This window comes from Prionailurus viverrinus, chromosome D3, assembly GCF_022837055.1.
Source record: "Prionailurus viverrinus isolate Anna chromosome D3, UM_Priviv_1.0, whole genome shotgun sequence".
Classification (NCBI taxonomy): Eukaryota; Metazoa; Chordata; class Mammalia; order Carnivora; family Felidae; genus Prionailurus; species Prionailurus viverrinus.
This window is the reverse complement of record NC_062572.1, coordinates 76,812,426-76,826,115: the sequence shown is the minus strand read 5'-3', so window position 1 is coordinate 76,826,115 and position 13,690 is coordinate 76,812,426. Positions and strand designations below refer to the sequence as shown.

At 41.6% G+C, this 13,690-nt stretch overlaps 1 protein-coding gene across 5 annotated transcripts in view; it reads right to left on the bottom strand.

Moving 5' to 3' along the window:
• Positions 1 to 9,061, bottom strand: part of WDR7 (WD repeat domain 7) — a 363,164-nt gene extending 354,103 nt beyond the window's left edge. For 2 of the 5 annotated variants that reach the window (XM_047827884.1, XM_047827883.1), the window contains exon 1: positions 8,662 to 9,059. The gene's annotated coding sequence lies outside the window, so the exon portion shown is untranslated. Of the gene's footprint in view, positions 1 to 1,643; positions 1,649 to 8,661 lie in introns of those variants that run through there. The other 3 variants (XM_047827886.1, XM_047827887.1, XM_047827885.1) reach the window with 3 other exon arrangements.
• Positions 9,062 to 13,690: the final 4,629 nt, after the last annotated feature.

The window sequence follows — 13,690 nt, the reverse complement described above, 5'->3', positions numbered from 1 at the left end:
TTCTGCGATATCACATATAACACTGATATCTCATGTGATTTCTAAAGCTATAAAACAGGACAACATGTGAAAAATCGAGTATGAGATCAATGTTAATTTCTCTACATTGCTTTTTAAACTCTCGGGAGCGCCTGGGTGGCTCAGTCAGTTAAGTGTCCGACTTCGGCTCAGGTCATGATCTCGCAGTTTGTGAGTTCGAGCCCAATGTCAGGCTCTGTGCTGACAGCTCAGAGCCTGGAGCCTGCTTTGGATTCTGTGTCTCCCTCTCTCTCTGTCCCTCCCCCCCCTCAAAAATAAACAAACATTACAAATAAATTTTAACTCTGAAATGCAAAAGCAAGGTGTATTTCTATCCCGGGAACACGGGCATTTTCAGAGGAGAGCCAATATCATCTCAGTCTGTGTACTTCCTGTGTGCCAGGCAGGCCCCCTGAGACTTACAGAACAACAAACTCAAATTCTCTCTCATGAGAATGGGCACACATGAACAGCCTACACTACCCACCTTCTGACGGGGAACACAAGAAACAAGGACCGTAAGCAGCTCAACCTTACTTGCCACAGCTGCAAGGGAAGAAAAAAGGAAAGTCTGTAAAGGTTTATTCAGATTCTCATAGAATATTCCTACTTCACTTGTTAGAAGAGTGTGTTCAAGTCAAATTCACAATATGATGTCATGAAGGAAGTGATTATTAAGACTATGAGTTTTCTTTGTGCTGTGCTTTTGATACCAATTGATTAAAGACTTGGAAAAAACTGAATCAGATCATACTCTTGACTATAAAGCAATAAGACAGCTAGGCCATAAAATGTACCTAGAAATAACTTAGCTGCTTACTCAGAACACTCAGCTTGTCTCTAAACTGACAACATTATACTTTATTATTTGAGTGGCAAGAAACCTACTCCCAATGAACTTGAAACTTAAGGACTGCTGTTTTAAAGGAGTTCCAATATTCTGTTCAAAAGGACATGTGCAATGAGCAGATGGCAATGGAAGACAACACAGTCTTCTTTCTCATTGCAAAACAGCCCTGAGCACATGAGAATCAGGTTTTGAAGAACTGTAGAGCTATCTGGTCAAAAATACATCACAATTTTTTAAATGATTCATAGACGTTGAGGCATGAGTCATTTTCTAAATTTCTACAGCTGCCATCAGGATGTCTGAATTCAACTTCTGCTCTATCACCAACCCGCCTCGGTTTCAAGAGCTACGATTAAGCTAAAGCAAACGATGCCCATCGAGCCCCTAAATTTTAGGCAACAGGGACCCCATTTGGTAGAACCCAATCTCTCCTCTAATCTCACCTGCCTCTCGGTTATTCCTACTTTTTTCCCTCATGTTGCCATCAAAACTAAATTGAGCACTGAAGTTTTTCACTGTTCATAAATTAAACGACCCAGAAGTAGAAACAAACATGCTGCCCCAAACTGGAAGTTGAATTGCCACGTTATTCTGGGGACTGGTGAAGTATGCTGAGTAAATACGATGATTTGACAGTCATTCTGGCAAGGGACGGTCCCAGCTCCTGCATTTACTAACTACAAACCTTAAGGAAATATGTAACCTCTCTCCAAGTCAGAATGCCCTCATTCGTAACATTACCCTTTTCCTTAGAGACCACAGAAAAGTGTTCTACCTGTCACAACTGCTCTTGACAAGGTCACGAATGACCTCTCCATTATTAAATCCAATGTCAAGTCCGAATCTTCATCTTTCTTGACCTACTAGCAGCATTTGGCATAGTTCATACTTCCTCACCCTTAAAACACTTCTCTTTGCCTCCAGGTCTTCGTTCCTTCCTGACACCTCTCGAGCTTCAGTCTCTCATTTTCCCTCATGTTTGACCTTTAAATGTTGGCATTCCAAGAGCTTAGTCCTCGCACTTTTCTGGCAACCCTCCTTCCCTTCCTTCCTCCCTCCTTCAATGATCTCACCAAGCCTCATGGCCTAAATACCAACTACCCATTGGCAATTCCTAACTTACAGCTTGAGGCTGTCTTCTGACTCCACACTCACATATCCAACTTCCTACTCAACATTTCCCTCTGGATAGCCAATTAGCTTCTCAAACTTAACCTGTTCAAAAGTGAGTCCCTGGTCTTCTTGCCCAAACCTGCGCCTCCCACAATCCTCACCATCTCCGTTGACAGCAACTCCATTTTTACAGTTCCACGGGCCAAAATCCTGGAATCATCTTTGAGTCTCCCCTCACATACATTCCACACCCCACACCATCAGAAAAAAACCACTACCGGTAATACCTTCAAAGTACTCTATCCGGAGCCATAAGACTCCTCTACACCTTCACTACCACCACCCCACTCCAAATCACTGGCATCTCCCACCATGAATAACACAATAGCCTCTCAACTGGTCCCCCTGTTTTCCTGTTGCAATCTCAACAGAGCATGCAGAATGACGCTATTTTTTTTTTTAATCACATCGCATCACGAATCTGCTCGGAATTCTTCCCATGACTTCCTGTCTCGCTCAGAGTAAAAGCCAAATTATACAACTGCCCATCCTACATGAATGAGGCTGCTGTTGTCTCCCATGCTTTCTCTTCATCCGCTCTTGACTCTTTCTTGGTTTTCTTCAACTCATCAGGCAGGGTCTTATCTCAGAACAGTGTCCCCCAGGCAGGTCTTCAGGGCACACTCCCTGACCCCCTTCAGGTCTCTTCTCAGCGAGCCCTTTCCCAACTAACAGAAATGACAAAATCTACCATCCTAACAGTATTTTATCCCGTCTCTCCAGAGCACTTACAATCCTTTAACATACCAGACGTTTTGCTTATTTCTCTTCTGGCTCTCCCACTATAATGTAAACTTGAAAGTGATGATTGATGTTTGTTTTGTTCCACACTGTATTTCCAGTGCCCAGAGTTTCTGCCACATAGCATGCACCCAAATACTTGTTGAATACACGAACAAAGAAGTGAATAAAGTATATTTGCTTTGGCTTAAAAAAGAGTTGTATCCATCAGCAAATGAAAATACGTCTTGATTTTACATGCTCTGGATTTCACTGAAGAGTTGCTAATCAATTAATTTTCTATAATAATTGCAACAATTAATACAAGTCCCCCTAGTCAAATCCCTGCTAACATACTGTTTTTCCTCAGCTGCAGGCTGTTCCTCTTCTATTCTATCTGTGACACATACACAACCAGACATGTCGTAGGACCCATGCAGCTAATTAGCTGACATGGTTTAATCACTACTACACTCATGAAGGCCTGTTAATGAGTCAGAAAACTGTTTCTTAAACTAAGTAAAGTGATCTTTTATTAGTGTGAACTTTTCACTCCCCCTAATGGTGGTTTTTACTGTTTGTTTATATTTGAAATGTTTAGAAAAAAGAAGAGCCCTTAAGGAAGACAGCCAAATAAATAACTTGAATGTGAGAACAGAAGGTAACTGGCACACTCTATCAGTCTGTTATCACTGACATATATTAACCACCAACATTCAGAAAGAAATATGTATGTGCAAAACGCTAGTAAAATACCTTCAGTGAGCTTGAAAGGTCATAAATTACAAGTGCTAAGCTGAATGGGAGACAGTAGTTAAAAAGTCATGTATTTCCAGTAATTTTCTATTCTAAAAGAGCCTGCAGAATAACCATTGGCACTTGAGCAATTTTCTCTGCCCTAAACTGACCAGTGCCCTAACTTTTTATTATTCCATCATTTTCTGACTTCCATTAACCCAAGCAACTATCAGCCAAAACAAAACAAAACAAAACAAAACAAAACAAAACCTACATGTTCATTAAACATCACCAACACATTTTGGAAAAGATGCCTAATTTTATTTCAAGTGTTTGATATTTCATGAATACAATATATATGTTAATAGAAAAGAAATAAAAACTCCACTTGGCCAAGGACTTTCTGAATATAGTCATGATGTAGGACTTCTTCCAACAAAAATTTTTGTGGTCTTCTCAGCAAAGTAGCTTTAAGTAATCAGATACAGATCAAGGCAAATGAACCACAAGCACAGGGTTCAAATTCGAAGTTGACATCATAATCATATTATCTGTAAGTAGGGACATAAGGTATCCTCACTGATAACAGGATTTCACTGGCCGTAGGAAAACTCTCAGTTGGTTCTGCCTGTGATCAATGGCATGCACATAGCTAAGACCATGAACTCTTTATAAAGTGCAACAATGAAGGGGACAAAATGGGAACGAACCTACAAACTTCACTAACCCCATACTTTTTTTTTTTTAACGTTGTTTTTTGTTTTTTCTTTTTAAGACAGAGAGAGACAGAGCATGAACAGGGGAGGGGCAGAGAGAGAGGGACACACAGAATCTGAAGCAGGCTCCAGGCTCTGAGCTGTCAGCACAGAGACCAACATGGGGCTCGAACCCACAGACTGTGAGATCATGACCTGAACCGAAGTCGGATACTTAACCAACTGAGCCACCCAGGCGCCCTAGAGTTATCCCTACACATCTAAACAGCTAAAATAAAAATATAGTGATAATACCAAATGCTGGCACGGCTGCAAAGAAACTCAATCCCTCATACACGGCTGGTGGAAATGTTAAATGGTGTAGCCACCCTGGAAAACAGTTTGGCGGTTTCTTCACAAACTAAACTTACACTTATCATACCACCCAGCTATCACATTCCAAGGCATTTATCCCAGAAAACATGAAACTTTACATCCAAACACACACCAAAAAAAACTGTACAAAAATGTTCATAGCAGCTGTATTTGTAATAGCCCAAAACTGGGAACAGCCCCAACGTCCCAGGGAATGGTTAAACAAATTGAGGTACATATATACCATGGAATACTACTCAAATTATGCAACAATTTGGATGAATCTCAAAAATTACCTCATGCAACAATTTGGACGAATCTCAATCTCAAAAAGCTTTCTGTTGTGTAATTCCATTTATATGGCACTCCTGTACCGATAAAATTATAGCGATGGAAAATTGATTAGTGACCAGAGGTTAGGGATTGAAGGGAGATGGATTTGACTAAAAAGGTATAGCAGGAAGGAGATCTTCATGATGAAGACATAGTTCTCTACCTTGATCATAGTGCCAGTTACAGGTATGTACACGGGTGATCAAATGACATAGAACCATGTTCAGGCATTGCACCAATGTCAATTTCTGGGTTTTGCTATTGTACTGTAGTTGGATAAAATGTAACCACTGGGGGGAATTGCCTGAAGTTACATAAAATGTAACCATTGGGGGAAATCAGACCTCTCTGCACTATTTTTGCAACTGCCTGTGATCTACAATTATTTCAAAACAAGACTAAGAGAAAATGGGAAGAATTATTCATGTAGAGAAAGAAAAATAATACAAAGCATTGTGTGAAAGCCATATATTACAGCAAGAGCAAAGAAATAAACCAAAGGATCAGAATAGAGTGTTCAGAGTATGTAAGAGAACTCGTTCTACAATAAGGGTAGCATCCCTTGTGTAAGGGGAAAAGAGAGAATGCTTCTAGGAAAACTGGCACACTACATGGAAAATAAACTGGATCTCTTCCTTGTGACATTAAAAAAAAAAAAAAGACTGGATGCACTAAAGACCTATACATTTTAAAGAAAACTATAAAGTTAGTAGAACATAAGAGTAACTTTATGACATTAAAACTTAGGGAAACACTTCTCAAAACCCCCGAAGCACAAACCAGAAGGCAATTTTTTTCCAATCTGATTACATCAAAATTGAAGATTTCTGTTCAATGAAACCCATCAGGAAAAATGTTACAGACAAATGATAGAATAGAAACAAGAACACTCAAAATATTTTAAAGACCAGTATCTAGGAAATACAAGGAATTTCTGCAGATTAACAAGGAATGAAACCTCAAAGTAAAAATGAGAAAGAGATGAACAATTTTACAAGAGGGAAAATACACATGAAGAAATGCTCAAACTCCATAGTAACAGTGAAATGTAACTTAAAATGAGATTTTACTTTGTATCAATTAGTGCCAGGAAAAACTAGGACACTGGATAACACTAAGCATCCAGGGAGATCCAAGGACACAGAAACGCTCAAGAACTTTCTGCACGAGTACAGACCATTGCAGTTTGTTCTGGAACACAATCCAGCAGTCCTTTGATAAAACATAGGAATGCAGAATGCACTATGATCCAGAAATCACATTCCTGGATACAGATCTCAAAGAAAGCATCATAAGGGCGCTTGGGTGGCTCAGTCAGTTGAGCATCTGACTCTTGGTTTTGACTCAGGTCACGAACCTAGGGTCGTGAGATTGAGCCCGCATCAGGTTCCATGCTAAGCATGGAGCCTACTTAAGATTCTCTCTCTCTGCTCCTCTTCCCTGTTCTCAATCTCTCTCGCTAAAAAATAAAAATGAAATAATAAATAATAAAAAAGAAAGCATCATAGAGGTCTCAGATGTATGTTTATTACACAGCATTGTCTGTAGAAGAGGGAAAATAAAGGTAAAATGGGTATCCACAAATGGGAGAGCAGATTGATAACCTGTAGCAGATACACTCTCTGAAACACTCTGCAACAGTCAGATGCAAGGGACAGTGACACGAATAGCTCTTTAAAATGTGGTAAGAAGGAGGGGCGCCTGGGTGGCTCAGTCCGTTGAGCGGCTGACTTTGGCTCAGGTCATGATCTCACAGCTCACGAGTTCGAGCCCTGCGTCAGGCTCTGTGCTGACCGCCCAGAGCCTGGAGCCTGCTTCGGATTCTGTGCCTCCCTCTCTCCTCCCCAACCCACTCGCATTCTGTCTCTGTGTCTCTCAAAAAAAAAAAATAAACATTAAAAAAAAATTTTTTTAATGTGGTAAGGAGAAAAAGTTTCAATTTACGATTATACAGCATATGATATATAATATTTAATATATAACATGATATCCCTAAAAATTAAAAATGTGGGCACCCAAGACAATATATACTTAATAACACCTACAAACAGAAGGATACGTATCACACATGCTAAAATGGCTTCCGACGGGTTGATGAACAAGGGAATGGGGTGGGAACTGGAAATAAAGGACAATGATTGGGAAAAAAACAAACCAGGAGACACACCTTGAACAGCCAATGATGATCAGTGAATTGAGAATGATTCATTCAATCCTCTGCACCTGAGGTCCAAAACAAACTTTAAGGGCTCATACCTAACAGAGCACCCTACTAAGGCTCAATGCTCTCATGACAAAGGCATTAAAACTAGCTCACTACTTTCAAGTTTTCAACGTTAAGCCCGTTACATGGATAAACCACTCCACTTACATTGCTTCAAAACAGAACTTATATCCAGGATAGAAATAAAAGGAAATTGTAAGATACAAGGCTCACTACTCAAAATTCAAGTTCCTTCGATGATACTCAAATAAAGCAAAGCCCAGTCCTTTAGATTTACTTAATCACCAAGATCTTTTAATATTTAGCTACGTATAGGTGGCAATAAGAAAAAATAAAGTGTATAGTCTAGTTTTGTTAGGTAGAGCTCTGGACTGTTTTTAAAATACAGACATTTAATCAAATGAATGTCTCCGTAATAATCTCTTGTTGAAATTAATGAGGGATTTACCATCTATGTACGTTCTGTTTTCCCAATTTGAAATAATTACGACCTGTTATTTTCACTGAAATCAAGGAAGTTTTTGATTCTTTGTAAATTAAGGTATTTCAATACATTATTTTTCCCTTTAAACCGGCTTCCACATCCACTGCCACAAGCAGCTTATAAAGCAAGAAAATTTGTATGTTACACCAAAATTTCAAGTCAATCAATTTCTCTTAGACAACATGTGATTCTTGCCATCTTATCCATAAAGTCCTAAGCAATATCATCTGAAAGAGTCATACCCTGCTTTTTTTTGGCTTACGGCAAATGTTACTGTGAAAGCAAGCTGTAGCTCTCAATGAATCCTAAAATCAGCAGCATCCCAAAATTGCCACCGCGGTCAAGACGCAACCGTACCTGCCATAATTTCAAACTATAAGAACAAGCAAATTCTGCCTAGAACCTCAGAAACTGCCAAAGCAAGTGAGTCAAAACATAAAAGTAAAGTTTTGAATCAAAGGCAGCGTTGACTCCAAACATACAGAACGCTGGGACCCAAAAGTAAGTGGGAGTAGCAGGTATCCTTAGACCAAGTCCGATGGCAAAGGGATGAGGGCGAGCAGGTGGCACCTCAAAAATGAAACTGTAACAGACGTCAGTACCTTAGGCAAGAACAAACTAGAGAGGAGTACCGATAGGTCAGGAGAGACCGTGCTTACCCCCAAAGCAAGCACATTACCCAAAAGCACCGTCAGTAGCCACCCACCCATCATCACAAACCACCTCACTCCGTTTACATTGCCAGTGCGGGCAGGGAGGTCCCATCTCATGACCAAAGGCAGTGTCACCAAAAGCAAATGTCATACACCAGGCCAAGGAGCCCCAAAGACCCCAGGCAAAACCCCCGCTCCAGGCAAACGCGCCTAGCTATGGGCCTGAACCTGCAAGCTCGGCAAAGAACAGAACTTCCATCAGCAGCGCTCGAACAGCTGGCGCCGCCCACGTTCAGAACGGGCTGTGACCCTTGACCCCCGGCCGCCGACCTCCACGTCGCGGGCACATCCCACGCCGGGGGAACGTTCCCCCTGGGGTGGCTGGAAAGCCCCCTTACCTGTCACAGCTTCATCTCATGCCCCGATGTTGTCTGTCCCACCGCCCGCGGGTGCCCCAGCAAAGGCGGACAAGGCGAGAACGTTCTGTGGGGAGGATGTGGGGTGCTCAAATCAGCGTAGGCAAACCTTTGGGGACCGCAACCCGAGCCCAGCCGGCGTGTCCCCACCGAGGCTGCAAGGCGCCGTTGCCGCCGCCGCCACCGCCGCCGCTGCAGTAAATCAGCTGACACCCAACTGCCGTGACTTTCGCTGCAACTGTCGCAAAAATGAGGGGGAGGGAAATGATCATCAATTCCATACTTGCCTGGCCTAGGCTGGAGCCGGTGAAGCTGACCGCGTCACCATGGAGACCGAACGGAGGCTAGGGTTGTCGACTCTGGGCAAAGAGTGCGCGGCCGCCATTTTGGTCGTGGGAAGTCTGGTCTAGGCTCTCATCTCGCCTCCAATTCCCATGCTGGGAGGACCAAGATGGAGGGAAGAATGAAATAGCAAGTCTAGGTGTTCCCAGGCTGTCGCAAGTTTACTCTTCCGCCCCCGAGACTCGGTCCAGACACTTAGAAAGTGTTAGCTCTGGAATTTGGTTACTGTTTCCTTCTGACCTCGAACTCAGCTGTTGCCCACGACGCAGAGGGCCAGAGGAGGAACTCTGCTGCTCGGCTACGGAAGTCTGACCTTGTGCAACATTCCTGTAGAGGAGAGGGAATGAATGTACACCGTGTGGGCGGTTGAGCCTAGTGGAGCGTGAGATCTGCATTCACAGAGGCTTGTATTGGGATCCCGGGTGCTCCACTGCACACTCTTGATGTCATCTGGGGCATGATGCTGCTTCTCTTTATTCTCCTCTATGTCCCCACATAAAAAAGTGGGCATAATAATCTCATGGGTGTCTAGGAGGTTAAGCGAGCTCAATAAATGTTAGTTATGTATTATGTTTGCCTATCTTCCTCCCAAATATTTGTTGAATGAATGAACGGCAGCCAAGGGAAAAACTGGTGCAATGCTGGTGGCCAATGGTCAGTTATGTTAAAAGGACAGAAAAGATTTTCATTCCATAGCTTTGTGTTTTCTTCATAATCTCACTAATGGATTTATAGGACAAGAATTCTATTACAATCCTCAGAAGTAAAATGTATGTAGGAATCAGCTGGGGAGTTTGTCAAAATGAAGTTTCTGATTCCGTAGGTCTGAAGTGGGTTGCTGAGATCCCCCATTTCTAACGAACTCCCAGGTAACGAGCGTCCTTTGCCGCTGGTCCTTGGACTGAACCTTGAACAGCGAAATCCTATTGGGATGGGTCTGAAGCAGGGGATTAGGGGATTAGAACAGGGCAGAAACAACTCCCTGAGACAGGAGCATTTCCTTGCTAATATATCAAAAGAGAGCTAGGAATTGGTTTGGTCAAAAGGCTTTCTGTCAGTTTATAATTCTTGCAAATGACAACCTTCCCCCTTCCCGTCTTTCCAGTTTAGACAATCCTCCTCCCTGCAACACATCGCAGACCCATCAGTGTTCTGGGGGGCATTCCCCCTCTTCCTTCACTAGGCCTTTTAGCATTCTTTAAGTCTTGGGTGTTGTTTCCTATATGCTGTTTATTTGTACAGACCAGCTTTGCTGCCACTAGGAGAAAAACTAAATCATAGTGTTGACCAGGGAAGTCAATAGAACCCTTGAAAATCAGCAATTCTGAAATTGTCTTATACTGCAAATTGGGATTCTACAATTTTCCTCAACTTTATCTGCCTTCCAAACACATGGGGGCAAGGGAAGAGCAGGGAAATTGTGTTAAATAGAAGAAATTAATTCCTTGGACAGCTGGTTCCATATACTCACTTCCTCTGTTGTGATGATGAATACATTTAAACTGTTAAGTTCATGATCTCCTTTACAAATTACAAGAACTATTTGGAAATATAGGAAGCACAGAGTGGTTACCACGGGACGAGCTTAGACTTCATTAAAGCTTGTTTGGTTTGTAAAGGAAATCTATAAAACATCTCTCCTAGATAAAGCTGACTTTTATTCAACAAATATTAATTAAACTTTACAAAATTACTGTGTTTCAACTACCTTCCTAGGAATAAAAGGTCAATAGGAAGATTAGTGAGAAGCTTTCTGACTACTAACACTCTGGCCCCTCTCTGCCAAGTTTACAAAATTGCCAAAGTCTATATATAAATAAATGCATGTAATCTCCTGAGCTGCAAAACTAAAATAAAGATTCAAAAGGAATAAAATTCTTCTGGTTCAGAAAAATTCACACATTTTTATATGCACGTATATATGTTTTCCATGTGTAACCTTCTTGAAAGTTAAGATTTGTACCTTCAGTAAGCTGATCCTGAGTATATATTTTTTTTCAACGTTTATTTATTTTTGGGACAGAGAGAGACAGAGCATGAACGGGGGAGGGGCAGAGAGAGAGAGGGAGACACAGAATCGGAAACAGGCTCCAGGCTCTGAGCCATCAGCCCAGAGCCCGACGCAGGGCTCGAACTCACGGACCGCGAGATCATGACCTGGCTGAAGTCAGACGCTTAACTGACTGTGCCACCTAGGCGCCCCCTGAGTATATTTTTTTAATAAATAATTTATTCATTCCTGTCACCTGGAGGAATTATATAAAAATCTGAAAAGATTTGCACAACCAAAACATTCGGTTCAACATATATTTATTGAACCTTAACTGAAAGCAGAGCCGAGAAAGCAAGAATTTGGCAAGTTCAGTTCTATAGAGGAAAGTAGGCTGTGCTTCCCACCAAGGCTCAGAAAATAAGGAATTCTCTCAAAATTGGAAAGCGTTTGGGCAGCTGGAAAGAATGGAAAATCCTCCCCCACCCAAGATATAAGCCTATAATATAGCACAGTATGAGAAATAAGGAGTCGTGGAAAAAAGACGAGTTGCTTCTAGGTTGAGGTGAGGAAGGATAATCACATCAGATTCCACAGAGGTCTACAAAATAGGAAGAATTGGGAAAGGAAAACAATTTTGTTGCTAGTTTTGAAATGAAAAACAACTGTGTGTATGCATGTAACATATATGAAAAGTAAAATATGAGTGTGAGTGTGTGTGTATAACATATATGAAATGTAAACCATGAATGTATAGAAACAGGTAGAATAAACAGAAAGTGAAATTGGAAGTGAAGTACAGGGGACAGCAAGGGGATGCGAAGGGGAACTGTGGTATTAAGACTTTGCTATTTCTGCCCTGTGAAGGACTCCTTCAATGGGTGATATTTGCCCTGGAACGCTCTCAGAGGTTGATATAGTCTTTCTCAGATTCAGCCTAAATTCAGTAATAAAAAATGACATGGGAAAAATAGAATAAGGTCAGATAAGGAGAGGCCTCAAATGCCCTTATGGGCTCTTGGGACTTTATTCCAAAGGAAATGAAAAGGTACTGAAGGTTTTTGATGGATACGTAGAGTGGTGTTTTTCCTAACAACATTACATTTGTGTTTATTGCTGTAAAAACAAATTTCCACGAAATTAGTGGCTTCAAACAATGCACATTTATTGTCTCACAGTTTCCATGGGAAAGGTGTTCAGGCACAGCTTAACTGGGTCTTCTGCTTGTGATCACACAAGGCTACAGTTGAGAGGTCAGCCACACTGCAATCTCATCTGGAAGCCCCGCTTGGGAAGAATTTAAATCTGATTCATGTCCTCGTGGATAAATGACTAAGGACACTCAGGTCCTACAGACCACCTACAGCTCCTTGATACCTGAGCCTTACCAAAGGCCTTGCACTGCATGGCAGCTCACTTCTTCAAAGCCAGCAAAAAGGATCTCTCTAGTGTGTGTGCAAGAAAGTTGGAGTTACATAGCTATAGATATGGATAGATATAGATAAATCTGTAGATAGTAACCTAATGAAGGGAGTGACAGTCCTTCACTGTTGCCATATTCTCCTGATTAGAAGCAAGTCACAGATGTCACGTATGCTCAGGGAGAGAGGATTGTACAGAGTGTGGCTCACTGGGCAGTTACTGTACGATGTGTTGGCCACAAAAATCAGCCTACAGCAATGCATCATGGACACTGAGTGGGAAAGACAGACAGCTGCAAAGACAAATAAGAAGTTGTCATCACTGTTGTTTTAACCAAAAATGTACAGTTGTTACCAGAAATGAACCGTAAGTGGAAACCACAGGGTAAGGGTCAAAAATTTCCACATGCCATGTTTTAAAGGTATGGGCTTTAAAAACAAAAACAAAAACTGAAGTATTACTCTGTCTTTAGAGCTTAGTAGCAATTACCCTATAACATACCAACACTTCCTGGACTTCCTAAGTTCCAAGTTAGTTCTTCAAAAGGCAAGGAAATTTGTTCCTCCACTTTATGAATTTTTGCCCAGTGGTCTAACAGTGGCTTCATTATTGTTGTCATTTCCAGGTTGTTTCATGGGTGCTATTATTTTTTCTCCTCTAGATTATAAATCTGTGGTTTGGTGTTCCCCGTAGGGCCTAATACTTTGCTAATTCTGTCCTTTCCTTAGTGGACCCATTTGGCTAAAAGTCATGTCATGGTTGGGGGCTTCATGTTACTACTGGGGGCCCTCCCACTTTATCATGTTGCAGCAGAATAATTTAGTAAGTGTTCTTTTTTTTTAAAAGTTTTATTTATTTATTTTTGAGGGAGTGCAGGAAGGGCAGAGAGAGGGAGACAGAGAATCTAAAGGAGGCTCTGCACTGTCAGCACAGAGCCCAATGCAGGGCTCTAACTCACGAACCATGAGATCATGACCTGATCTGAAGTCATATGCTTAACTGAGTGAGCCACCCAGGTGCCCCAAGTGAGTGAGGAAGTGTTCTTTGCATGGTTTTGCGTGATCCTCTTTTACAGCTCCCCTTTGCACTTTCTTACATGACACAAAAGTCAATTGGTGAGACTTCTCTTTTTCTCCTATCTCATGACTTCTGCTAAATCAATTTCTTCTAAGTCACAGGATGTCTTTTTCTAGAAATATCTCCATTTGCTCCATACTTACACCTTCTAGGAAGGAGTGAAGGTGTTAAGGTTGGGGG